We start from the raw sequence: 13,672 nt of genomic DNA, 5'->3' as shown, positions 1-13,672 counted from the left end.
GAGATATCCTTATTCTGACTTCATATTCTGTTTCCTCACGCAATTTTAACCCTAGTTACAACTCACCAATTCTTTGTAACTCTACTCCTTCCCTGAGTCCTTGAGTTGTGGCGCGCATGCGCAGTTGTGACGTGTCAGCGCTACCAGGCGCGCCAAACCACATGTACATATGTAATTACATAAGCAAACTGTGAAAATTTTCGAAGTCAGGATTCCCCTTGCCTGAGGAGGATCTACAGACTTCAGACCACCCAGAACCACCCCGTAGATAACCCAGGATCACCTTACAAGAGGATACCACGCTCCCAGTACTCCTACCGTCACAGGCGCCTAGGATATTGACAGTAAGTATACTCTTCATTTGAACCTTGATTATCCAGAGTGATTCTCTGTGCCTCCTGATTGCTCCTCTTTATTGCTTTCACCTCTACTATTCTCAAGATCAAAGGTTACTCTGTTAATCCTAGACTCAGTCTAAAAATCAGAGCAGATTAGTATTACTATTCTGTGTCCCCCCACCGTCTCCTTGGTGCGCGCGGAGGCTGTAGCCCTTGTTGGTCTGGCACAGCTGTCCTTATCACTTTTCCAGGTGATTCAAGTAGACTTTTGAGGATCCTCCTACAAGGAGTAGATAGACCCCCTCCAGATCATTATATTCTCTGTCTCTTTCTCTTTCTTTCTCTTTCTCTCTTCTCTCTGATTGTAGTTCTTTATCCCAAGAAATACAACCAGTGCCTCCCACTTTTCTTGTGTCCTGTAGCCACTATAGAGGCTCAGGCTCACAGCATGAATGGTGTCAGAATATACAACAGAAAATTCTAAACATGCCAGGGGTGCATACATGATGTCAGAATATACAACAGAACATTCTAACACATGCATGAGGTGACAGTAGACTGCATGAGCTGTCATGCAGGGGGAATTAGTGTATACACAAAGTCTTAGGCTGCAGAAACAGTGTAAATGATGTCATACTATGTATATAAAGGAGTGTATTTAGCTAATATGTAATGAGTTTAGCCTGAAAGGGAGATGTATGTTGGTATCCTATGATGTGTATATGTGTACTACTGTGAAACTTGGGTTGGGGCAGGTGACAGCTGGGTTACTGGGGCTGGCCGTGTGATAGGTGTCCATGAGGTGTAACTTCCACACTAGAGGGGGTCCAGGGGTGCTTCCAGTGGTGACTAGGGGTGAAATTGGCCGTAGAATTCATTTCTGGGGTCCATTTGATGATATCTTGAGGCCTAGTATGAGTAATTATGTGGCATGGAAAAAACTTTTTATTTTTCCACTTTTCCGTCTACCACACCTGCCATCCAGAGGAGTTCACCTCTCAATGACTGGTTGATTGGTCATTGAGAGGTCAAGTCCTCTTTGATGAATGGTCCATCAAGAGCGTTCAGCTCTGACCGGCCATCCAGAGGAATTCAGCTCTTGATTACCGGTTGATGGGTCATCAAGAGCTGAACTCCTCTTCAATGAACGATCCATCAAGAACGTTCACCTCTCTCGATGTCCAGTTGATTGGACATCAAAAGATGAACTCCTCTCAATGACCGGTCAACCGGACATCGAGAGAGCTGAACTCCTCTCAATCATCCGGTCATTGAGAGGAGCCCACCTCTTGATGTCCGATCAACCAGTCATCAAGAGCTGAACTCCTCTGGATGGCTGGTCAAACCAGCCATCTAGAGGAGTTCAGCTCCTGATGATTGGTCAAACCGGTTGTCCAGAGGGCTTCAGCTCCTGATGACCGGTTGACCGTTCATCAAGAACTGAACTCCTCTTGATGACCGGTCAACCGGTGAGGAACTCTTACCGTGCCAGGTGGTAGGCAGTTGATGGAGGGGAATGAGAAATGAGAAACCCTGAGAAGCGTATGCCCTCCGGGATGATTGGCCGTGAATGAGCGCTGAGGTTTGTGTAGCATTGGGGGGGGGATGATTTTCTGACGGCTGGAGTTGTGCGTTGGCGATGTTTGTGTTGAGAGACGAGCCGGGGATACTGCCGGCGGGGTTGTGAACAAAACCAGAAGCTGGGAGAGATCGGCGTTGCGGAGATTGAACTTAACAAGTTGTGTGAAAACTCAGAATACGGGCAAATAGCGCCAAGAACAATAGACTTTTAGATTTGATGGAAGACTGAAATTATGGTTCAGAGTAGGTCCATGCTGCTCCAAAGCCTGAGTTCAAACTGAACTCAACCCTTGGAGTTTGTGAAATGTAGCAGACATCTCATCACAACCTAGCGCGCACGCGCTCGCTACAACAACTAGACAACTGAAACAAAAACAAGACAAAAGGAAAACAAAACCAAAAACATAGAAGAGAATGGAAAGAGGAAGAAATCCTGAAACGCCTTGAGGATGCGCGCCACGCCGCGCTGTTGGACCTGAGAAAGTCTTGAGGACTGGGGACTGCGCCATAAATTTCATTGAGTCGCGTGTGCGTGTTTGGGTGCGGATGTTGGGTTTATGGGAGAAATCCAAGAGGCTACACAACCTCTTCAATCGGAAGGAATGCCTTCCGTTCAAAGAGGTTACACAACCTCCTCGGCCAAAAGGAGTCCTTCCAGTCAAAGAGGTTACTCAACCTCCTCGGCTGGAAGGGGGTCCTTCCAATTGAAGAGGCTACACAACCTCTTCAATCAGAAGGAATGCCTTCCGTTCGCAGAGGTTAACACAACCTTCCTGGCCGGAAGGAATGCCTTCTGGTCGATTTTGAGGGGCGGGTACCTGCAGGTACCCGCTCTGACCCACTCTGCGGGTGCAGGTGTCCAATTTTTGGCAAAAAGGCTGGCGGGTACCCGCACCCGAACAGGTACCCAGGCTCACAGGGGCCATCTCTATATTACATTGCGCGGCCAAATGGGGCCTAACATATCTTGAGCTTTTTGCAATTCATGATAAAATTATGATAGAATTAAATATATAGAGCTGGAACTTTGCACCCGGGTACCCACACCGGGTCCAGGTACCTTCCTTAATTTTGACACAGAATGGACACCCGCACCTGCTGGCTGTTACCTCCGTAATTCCACGGGTACCCACCCACAGGTACCTAGTACCTGCCAATGGGAACTAGGGGCAAGCAGAGCTGTGCAGAATGGCAATTTGTGCGCAGGTACCTGCCTGAATTTGGACCCAGACTGGACACCCGCACCCGCACCCGGTGGATACCTGCGCACTTCCACAGGTACCCGCCCGTGGGTGCCAAGTACCCGCCAACAGATGATAGGGGCCAGCTCTAGAAATATATGATTCCGTGGTAAATACCTTGTTTCTGCCAAGTATTTGATATTGTTTTGCAAGGTAGTTGAAAATGTGTTCTAAAATAGTTCCAGTAATAACTTGAGTCAAGTTGGAGCTGGTTTTCAATTGAATTCAAATCCTTTCCAAAGTGCCTTCAGCTCAATTGAGCATAATTTAAACATAAATTCATCATCAATCCAGCATACATTGAGGCTCAAGTTCCAGTATATATCTAACAAGGTTCTTAAAAAATATTGTGTGATGGCACTTGCACGCAAGTTCCAAGCAAACTCCCATGGTGCTAGTGGCAAAAGTATCCTGGAATCTAGTTTGACGTAGCAGAAAAAAAAAAATTCAAAACCATGTATTGGGTTCCAAAGATCCATTTGTGGATGCGCATTTGCTGACACATTTTTTCTGGCCATTGCCAACTTTGTTTGTTCCACCCACAAATCCAATCCGCTCACAGGCCACAGTCTTCATTGATTTGCAATAGCGGGATGTTTGTTTTTCAGAAAGGCAAGCAGGAACTTTTTTGGGGGTAAGGTTGTTGTCCTGGATCACTTGGCAGATCCGCATGAGCCTGATGTGCTCTGGAACTGTTGCTGGTGTTGACCCATTTGGTAGCACACCTGCCATGGCGAGGATCAGATGAAAATCAGGTTGCGCAGGTCCCAGGCAAATCAGGAAAAAAATGGACCTGGAAACTCTCCTGCGGACCTGATTTCCTTCTTTGAAAAAGGATCCCAGAGATCAGGTCCAGGAGCAGGAAAAAGGTCAGAAACACTCCTTAGAGTAGGGCTGGGCCCCGGCTGATATCCGACTGGTTGGAGAGTATACCCAGAGGGGAATTCTGGGTATACCCAATCTTGGGTATTGAAAGACTTTGTATCCGTTGGGTATTGGGCATACCTGTTGGAGACCACCAGTTTTGATTGGTTTTGCCATCCGCTCTCCTCCGACTCAATCTGGCTCCTCTGAACAATGAAAAAACAACCGGCGGACAATTTGGAACCTAATCAGCCTGATAACCAGCAATTTCCGACCTCACAAAGCACGCAAGAATCAGAGGGCTCACAAACACTGCGGAAGTCGTGGGTCTGGAAGTACTTTGTTGACAAAGTGGAAAGCGACAAGGTCCAGTGTACCGCGGTTGAGGAAAAGACAAGTCGACCTTGCAACACCCTCCTAACCCGTGACCGCAGTGGCAGTACAAAATCAATGAGTGAACATCTTGTTTGTAAACATCACCTCCTTGATCCAAGAAAGGTTGCAAGCACCCCAGAAAAAAAAAACCAGTTGAGAATATGATCAGACTAAGGTTTTATTTAGGCTCAAAGCTGATCTATTCCAACTTTTTTTCTCCTCATAAATGCAATGAACAGCTCACATCTGATTCACTCAAGAAGGCGATTGCGTATCTCCTCGCCGACGCCAACCTACCTTTTGCTCAGTTTGGGCCGGAAATATGCTGTTCTCTCAAAAAACAATTGCAACGGAAGTCTGCTACTTGCACAAGTCACATTCCAACCATTTCAAGAAGGTTTTCAAACAAATCAACTATGTTGGATTTACACTTGATGCATGGACCTCACCAAACACGCTTGCCTTTATTGGAATAACTGGCCATGTGATTACCGATAATTGGAAGTTGATTGATGTCATTATTGCCATGCCTCAGGTTCATGGTCAGTTGCTTCTATAGTTTATGCAAACAATACAAAGATAAACTGATGATTCAGTTATTTTTTAATTCCTTAGGAGCTCATACTGGTTTCAACTTTGGAAACGTGTTTACCAAGGTTCTTGACGCATACAATCTTGCAAGGGCGTTAGTTAGCATCACCGCCAACAATGCCAGCAACAATTCAACAATTGCTGAGAGGGTTGAAGAGCTGCTGGACGGGCAGTTTGTGGCATCCGAGCACCTTCTAGGATGCATGGCACACATGATCAACCTCGCCGCAAAAGATGGCCTTCAGGCCTTTGGAGCCAAGTTCGATGAGCCGGAGATGGAGCTGACAATGGATCAGCTAGACCTGAATGAAAGCGCTGGTGAAAAAACAATCAATGTTGATCTGAAGTCTGTTATTGGACGCATCCACGGCCTAACGACTTACGTCCGAGCAACTCCTCAACGTCGTGAACAGTTCAAGTCAACAATGAATCTTTGTTTCTCGCAAACCCGTGATACCAGCAAATACCAAAAAACAAAACACTCTTTGCCTTCTAAAACTCAAGCTCCAAATGAAGGAGCTCATCCGGCCCCTGAAAACTTCAACAAAACACTTATTTTAGATGTGAAGACACGATGGAATTCAACCTATCTGATGCTTGATTGAGCTGTCGAACTGAGGGAAGTTTGTGGAATTTTCTGTCATGGCTCTGATATTTCAAAATACTCGCTCACACAAGTTGAATGGGAGAAAGTATCCCAGCTGGTGCAGTTCTTGAAACCACTCCATGAAGCGACCAAATTCCTATGTTCCTCGCGATATCCAACACTAAATATGTCCCTACCAATATATATATTGCTCATGAAACAAATCAAGAAAGTTCAATCAGCCTACAAATCTCAACAGCTTGTGCCCGCTTCTAAGAGTATGATTTTGAAACTCACCAAATATATACTAGCTGCTTTGGAGAAGACCGCCCCTCTCTGTGCAATGGTACTTGATCCACGCATCAAGATGATGCACCAGGGGGGGAATGGTCGCACTCTCCAGAGAGTGCCAAACTGTAATTTGGTCATTGAAGTTGTCTGATATCATTCCAATGCCAGTACTAATTTCAACTTCAACTCATGTGTATCTCATGCTCAAGTCACCCTGATGCCTGGGGAACAGTTTGCTGAATTTATTTGTATTTCAGTCTGAACTCATGAGTGACTCCTCCTGATGTGATTTTTACCCTTAGCCCATCATAATTGTATTTGTTGGAGGTCTGATCAATCTCAATGTGACCATAGATGAGCATGTCACCAAGTAAGCCTCAAACATGTTACAAGTTCATCCCTTTCCCAAATTAAATCAAATTCCAATCTACTTTTCTTCAGTTCTTGATGCATTTGAGGGATTGCAGTGTTGAAGCTGTTTCAAGCCAAGCTCAAGCAAAACTCTATGACTCTCTGATACCCACATGATTATATTTATCATTTGATTAGTCAACTTGTATTTTGTACTATGCAAGTCTTTGGAAATAACTCAAACTAAGTGCTCTTAATATTTTACCCAAAATAATAGCCAAGTCCCATTCTTGGCATATGGATAACAGTTTAGAAGAAACACTATTCCGTTTGCCATCTTGTAGTCACATTTTCTCAGAACCATATTTGTGCTGTTGTTGTTATTACTGATTGGGCCTTGCTCATTCAGACTAATTGTGGGTATTGCAAGCACCTGCCAGATCTGAGTCCATAGGAAACCTAATGCTTGCAAGTTAACAGAGACCTGTCAGTTATTGTGAAGTAAAAAAATCTTACTCTTTGTTGACCAAAAACCGGCCTAATTTTGTAGTTGGTATTTTGGCCCATTAATGCACTCCCTGTTACAACTCCAAGATCATGAGGGAGGCAAAGGGGGGCAGTAAACCAGACAAGAAATTTTTAAGATGGAAGTGTGAATTGCCCCTTTGAAGGGATTCCTTTCAGGCAGGCCAGTCACCCTTTTTTGAAGGGTGTGGGTGTGGATGTGCCCCCAGAAAGGGGTGTGCCTTGATCAATGCTCAAAAGTGGGGGCCAACCTGCGCACTTGTCCACCGCAACGTTCGGCCGAACCTCGCGGTGGACCAGATGACAGCTGCCCCGACCTTCAGAGGGTAGAACTATGCGGTCGGGCAATGAGGATGCACATATAGCCTCATTGCCCAACTCGGCTATCACAGGGAAACTCCTTCAATGGCCGGGTTGCACCGGCCATTGAAGGGAGTGTGTCCCCCCAATGGCTGGTACAATCCTGCCATCGAGAGGAGTACACACTCCCTTTGATAGTTGAGTCGTACCAGCCACTGAAGGGGGCGTGTAATCCCTTTGATGGCTGGTACAAGACAGCCATCAATGGGAGTGTGGACTCCTCTTGATGGCTGGTACAACTCGGCCGTCAAAGGGGATCTCCCTTCAATGGCCGAGTTGTGCCAATCATCCAAGGGGGTGTGTACCCCCTTAGATGGTTGGTCTAACCCTGCCATCAGAGCGAGTACACGTCCCCTTCAATTGCCGGTACAACTTGGCCATCGAAGGGACTGTGTGCTCCCTTTGATGGCCGCCAACCATCGAAGGGGGTACGCACTTGCTTTGATAAGCGAGTTGTACCGGTCATTGAGGCGAGTACACATCTTCCTCGATGGCCGGTACCATCCGGCCATCGGAGGGAATCTCCCTCCGATGGCCAAGATGTGTCACCATTGGAGGGAGTGTGTACTCCCTCCAATGGCCGGTACTACTCAGCCATCAGCGGGAGTCCAAGCTCCTTGTGAGGGCTGGCACAACTCAGCCGTCAGAGGCAGACTCCCTTCGACAGGCGAGCTGTAGCATCCATCGAAGGGAGTACACACCCTGTTTGATGGCTGGTGCAACTCGGCCAATGAAGCCCTCCGATGGCTGAGTTGTACCAGCCATCGAACGGAGTGTAGACTCCCTTCAATGGACGGTAAAGCCCGGCTGTCGAAGGGAATCTGCCTCCGATGGCTGCATCGTACCAGCCATAAAGAGGAGTTCGCACTCCTTTTGATGCCTGGGTTGTACCGGCCATCAAAAGAAGTGCACACTCCCTTTGATGGCTGGTACAACTCGGCCATCGAAGGGAGTGTGAACTCCTCTTGATAGCAGAGTTGTACTGGCCATTGAGGGGAGACACTCCCTTGAATGGCCGGTACAACCTGGCCATCCAAGGGCTCCCTGCGACGGAATTTGCACCTGTGACATAGGTAGGCAATGTCACAAGGAGCCGTGCTTGATATGTCCACCCTCACGTTCGCCCGAACCTGAGGGTGGACATGATGGGCAATGTTGTTCCTCACTAAGCTGGATATAATATACATATATCCAGCTCGCCGAGAGGAATCCTCCCAGCGAGCTGAATACATATCCAGCTCGCTGGGAGGAGCCCCGTCGGCAAGCTGGATACAAAAGTATCCAGCTCACCAGGAGTCCTCTTGGCGAGCTGGGTATATATATATATCCAGCTTGGCAAGCGAGGTCTCCAGCTTGGCAAGCGAGGTCTCCAGCTTGGCAAGCGAGGTCTCCAGCTTGCTAGGAGTACCTCCCCCACCAAGCTGGATACATATGTATCCAGCTCACGGGGGTGATTCCTTTTGGCGAGCTGGATTCATATATTGTATCCAGCTCACTGGGAGGAGTCATCCCGGCGAGCTGGTATTTCAGCTCACCAAGAGGCATCCTCCCGGCCTGCTGGGCTGAGAGGGCCTGTTAGGAGCAGTCCCGCGTCTCGGCGAGCTTATTCAGCTCAGCAAGGGAGGTCCTCCCGGCGAACACGTCACATCATATCCAGCTTTTGAGTGGACTCCCCTCTTTGACCGGAGGCATTCCTCCGCTCAACAAGGTGTACATAAATCCAACAGCAGGGATTGATCCCTCCAGTCAGAGGTGTGTAAGCCTCCTCAACTGAAGGGATTCCTCCGGTCAAAGAGGTGTACATAAATCCAACAGGAGGGTTTGATTCCTGCAGTCAGAGGTTTGTACAGCTCCTTGACCGCAGGGATTCCTCCGGTCAAAGAAGTATGTACACCTGCTTGACCAGAGGGATCCCTCTGGTCAAAGAGATGTACATAGCTGTTTGATGGGAATCCCTCTGGCCGAGGGGGTATGCCTCCACAGCCAGAGGGATTCCTCCAGTCAAAGAGGCGGTACACCTTTTTGACTGGAGGAATCCCTACAATTGAGGAGGCAATCTGTGATTGGAGGCATTCCTCCAGTCAGAGCTGTGCAATTGTTGGAATTCCTCCAACCAGAGCCTCAGAGGTCAATTTGACTTGCAGCACAGCAGTTGTAATGTTGTATTAGGTGTAATCCAACATTACGAATGCAGGGCAAAAAATTAAGACAAACCACAGGTCAAAGTTGTATGTTGAATACTTGTACCAAATACTTGCCTGTTGTTTAACCCAAGATCCTGGCACCTGCACCCACACCCGGCACCCGTAGATGAGTACTTGTTGTAAGCCTGGAATTACTCCCCTAAGGGTGCCGAGTACTTGCCAAGAAGTAATTTTTGCAATCTCTACAACTAAGCATGAATTTCAGTGCTGCAACAGATGGCATTTTTGATGGTTACAGAGGAAAATATGCCGGGAAGTATCTCGAGTGCCACAGCCTCATGCTGTGATGTTAACTCATCAGATTATACAAGCATGACTACAGTAGAGATTGATATCAGTTGAACATAACATCAAGCTAGCACATGACTGAGTTAAAACTGAGGCACAGCTCACATCTGGCAGCCTTCCTGAAAGAAGTTACCATCTGGCACTCTCTGGAGAGTGCAACCATTCCCCCCCTGGTGATGTATATTGAGAAGAACTGCGAGTTCATTCAACAAGAGATCAAGCCTGACTTCAATCCATTGTTGGTCCTTTCCGAATTCAAATCCAACGCGCGGTATTTTGATTGTAGCCAACCCAGATCGAGCAACACAAGCAAACCTCAGCCGCAACCACATCAGATGAGCACTATTATCGCCAACATTTTTGGATCAGCAAATTCTGAAAATTCCAAAAATAGCCTTGATTCGGAGATATATCAATACCTGAAGGCAAATAACAAACCTGCAAATACAGACATTCTCGAATACTGGCACAGCAAGATGTCTGTATATCCCTCTCTTGCAGAAATGGCAAGATGCTATCTTGCCATTCCGGCCACTAATGCACCTTCTGAGCGAGTATTTTTGCTATCCAAGTCAATTATTGGTCCTCAGTGTTGAGGGTGACAGGAGATGAACACTGAAGTTCACAGACGTGAAGTCTAGTGACACTCAGGAGTGAGGAAAGAGATGATTCTGATTCACTAAGGAGAGAAACGCCTACGGCAATCTAGTATAGACTATATACAAGATTGCTAGTGTTATGTTTGAAGCATACTGTATAATGAATATAAGCATAATTCAACACTCAGCGCGGCAGTCTTAGTGCTTGTTCATGTGCACCTTCTGAGCGAGTATTTTTGCTATCCAAGTCAATTATTGGTCCTCAGAGCGGCAGTCTTAGTGCTTGTTCATTGGAAAATCTTGTTTGTCTCAAAGAGTGGTACCGCTCAATTGGGATGTCGGACCCAATGCCGTATGAAAATGTGTCTCAAGATGATACCAATTATGATTAGTTTTTATTGTATTTTGTCTCTGTTTTGTCTCCATTGCCTTCCTACAATCATGTACACAACCATAACGTTCCTTCTGACCTTCCTTATCTTTATTGAGGTCATCAGACCCTCATAAAGATAGATTCTTGGCTGAATTGTGAGTTTTGTCTTGGAAGTGGCTACCCGTTGGGTATCCACCAACCCAACAAGTCAATTACCCGACCCAAGAGTTTGGGTATTTCTTGGCAAAATACCCTCCTGCGCCCGCCTGACCGGGTCAAATAGTTGGGTATACCCGACTAGGCCGCGCTTGGGGCCCAGCCCTACCTTAGAGTGTGTTTTCACCTATCCCCAATCACACCCGCATACTGGTCATTGAGTGTGAGCCAGCACACACTCAACTGGTCCGTGATCACGCACGCAACTCAACAGCCGGTCTATACCGGAAATTGAGTGACACAACACTCAATGGCCAGTTGGTTCTATACCAGCCATCAAGTGACACAACACTCAATGACCAGTTGGGTTTGGGCCGGCCATTGAGTGACACAACAGTGCAACAATCAATGGCCGGTCAGGTTTGTACTACTACCGGCCATTGAGTGACAAAACACTTGATGGCCAGTTGGGTATGTACCAACCATCAAGTGACACAACACTCAATGGCTGCTCAGGTCTGTACTGGTCATAAAGTGAGTACTCACAACACTTGATGAGCGGTACAGACCTGTCATCAACTGAGTATTGAAAATTATATGATGCGTGTACCAGTTGTGTGTGCGCACTTAGTAGGGACTGGTCCGGGCGCCGGGAGGTAACCCATTACGGACAAAAGGTTTGTGCCTCCAGGTTGGAAACTCCTGATGCAAGATCAGGAGATTCTTGCATTTGGGGACATCCAAAGTAGAGCCCCCAGGTTGGTGTTTTTGGCGGTATTTTTTTTCCTGGAAATTGGACCTGATTGAGGTCCTGCGCAACATGATTGAGGTCCTGTGCGACCTGATTTCAACTTTTGAAACCCCCTGATCTACACCAGCAATCCAGGCTTGTGAATCCTTGTGCAGGTGCAGTTTTTGAAAGGCCATTGTTTGAAAAATTATTAAAGAATACATTGATGGTGATAGAAAAATTCTGAGTTGACAGGATTGTAGAGGAGATGCTAAAGGTTCCGTCTGATGTGGCTCAGAACTGCAGAGGGGCTGGGGACAGAGCTATTAAAAGTCTAAAAAACCTTACAGCCAAATTTTACTTTCTGCTCCCACCTCTAACTTAACACAAGTCCCCCTGGTGGGAGGCTCGCTGTGGCTGGCCGCAAAGCGGCCCCTCCTGCAGGGAGGGACTTGCGCATAATGTCAAAATTTTGGCTGGGAAAGAAATCACAAATGGCTGGAGGGAAAATATTAAGCCTCAGCCAGCCTCCCCCTCAAGTCCTGTGGACCTGCCCCAGAGCCAAAAGATACTTCTGGACCTCAGCTTTCATTTGGCACTGGTCTCATCTCCTCAATCTAAACCATTCACACTGTACTAATGTTTTCAAAATAAAAAACATGAAGAAATGTAAACATAGGATGTGCAACCATCATGTCTGGTGGATCCTGGATCCACAAGCCTGCAGATCCTACACATGTAGTGTTGCATTTTGTTGCAGATAGGAAATTCAATTGTGCATATTATCAGAAAATCCAAAAATGGATCTTCAGAGCAATGTAATATCCTTCAGGATTCCTTTGACCTTCAAAACGGATTCCTTCAATCAGTTTTGGAGCTTTTTGCTCAAAATTGTGGGGGAGGGTGCGCATCAGCACTGCCAATAAAACTGTCTACCGAGTTTTTTTTGTACATATTTTGCTGATTTTTAAATAATTATTTAGTGGTTTTGGGGGTTGAATATCCTTCCTTTCCCTGCCAGACTTCAGACATTAGGCGTAAGCCTCTCCTGTGGAGAGCCCTCCAGGCGGGGTCCCCCGGACCCTCCGTTTGAGAGGCTTAGTTAAGCTAGCTCCCTGCGGGAGGGGCCGCTTCGCAGCCAGCCACAGTGAGCCTCCCACCAGGGGGGACTTGTGTTAAGCTAGGTCGGCGCCTGTTGGGGCCTAGCGTGTACAGGGACACCACGGGCGCACTTTCTCAAATTGGGACCGTTGGTCCCGCCACCCAGCTCTTCGACCGTCTCGCCAACCCCTCAGGCGTTGGCAAACTGGTGAGAAACCCCGGTCGGTGGCTCCACGGTGGTCAGACCGTTGGTCAACCGGTTGCTTTGAAACCAAAGACCAAACGGATTGAGCCGTGAATTGCCAAATTTGCTTTTGCCAGCACCAAGGCTTGAACTGGGGTCGGCTGCCCTCAGTACATGTAGCCCTGGAGCAAGGCAGCTTGCCAAGTTCCACTACAGGCATGTAGCTGTCTCTGCGGGATGCAGCGTCACCCTGTCGTTGCAAGCCCACGTGACTGCGCAAGTAGGCGCAGTCACTGCGGCTGCGACCCCAAATGCAACGTCAGGTGACGCTGCGGGCCGCAACGACACCTATTTGCCCGTAGTGTTCACTACACTTGTCCAGTGGCATTGGCACTGCTTGCAGCCGAGCCACTGGCCGGAACATGCGTATCAGTGCCTGCCGATCGGGCCCCCAGCAGGCGGCGGTGGCGGCCCGGGCCACCAGGCCACCAGGCCACCAGGCCTCCGGCGGCGACGGGTGACCCGGGTACATTTTGCACCCGCTCCGGGGATTACCTCCAACGCCTAGCCAACGGCTTGGTTGGCCCAACGTCTACCCGAGCATACATGTGTACCAATCTCCAACGGTTGTCGCCGCGGGCAGACGAACCGTCAGAACAACGGCAGCGCATACCTGGGAGGGAACCGGAGCGTAGTGGAGCGCAGCGAGGTCCCGTTGTTCATGGGCTAAACCCGTAGCGACAAGCCTTGGGACACGTCACCAGCGCCTCCTTCCCCCTAGGAAGAGACATGCCACAAGTTGGCCGGGGGACAGGTGCCCCAACCCTCCGCAATCACCTCAGCAGCTGTAACTACAGCAGCAGAGACACCAGGCCCAACGTGACACGTGGCTGGGCTAGCGGCCCAAGGATGGTCCCGATGGGATGAGTTCTCC

Source organism: Puccinia triticina, chromosome 6A (genome assembly GCF_026914185.1).
Source record: "Puccinia triticina chromosome 6A, complete sequence".
In the NCBI taxonomy this organism is placed as follows: domain Eukaryota; kingdom Fungi; phylum Basidiomycota; class Pucciniomycetes; order Pucciniales; family Pucciniaceae; genus Puccinia; species Puccinia triticina.
Note: the sequence above shows the minus strand (reverse complement) of the source record.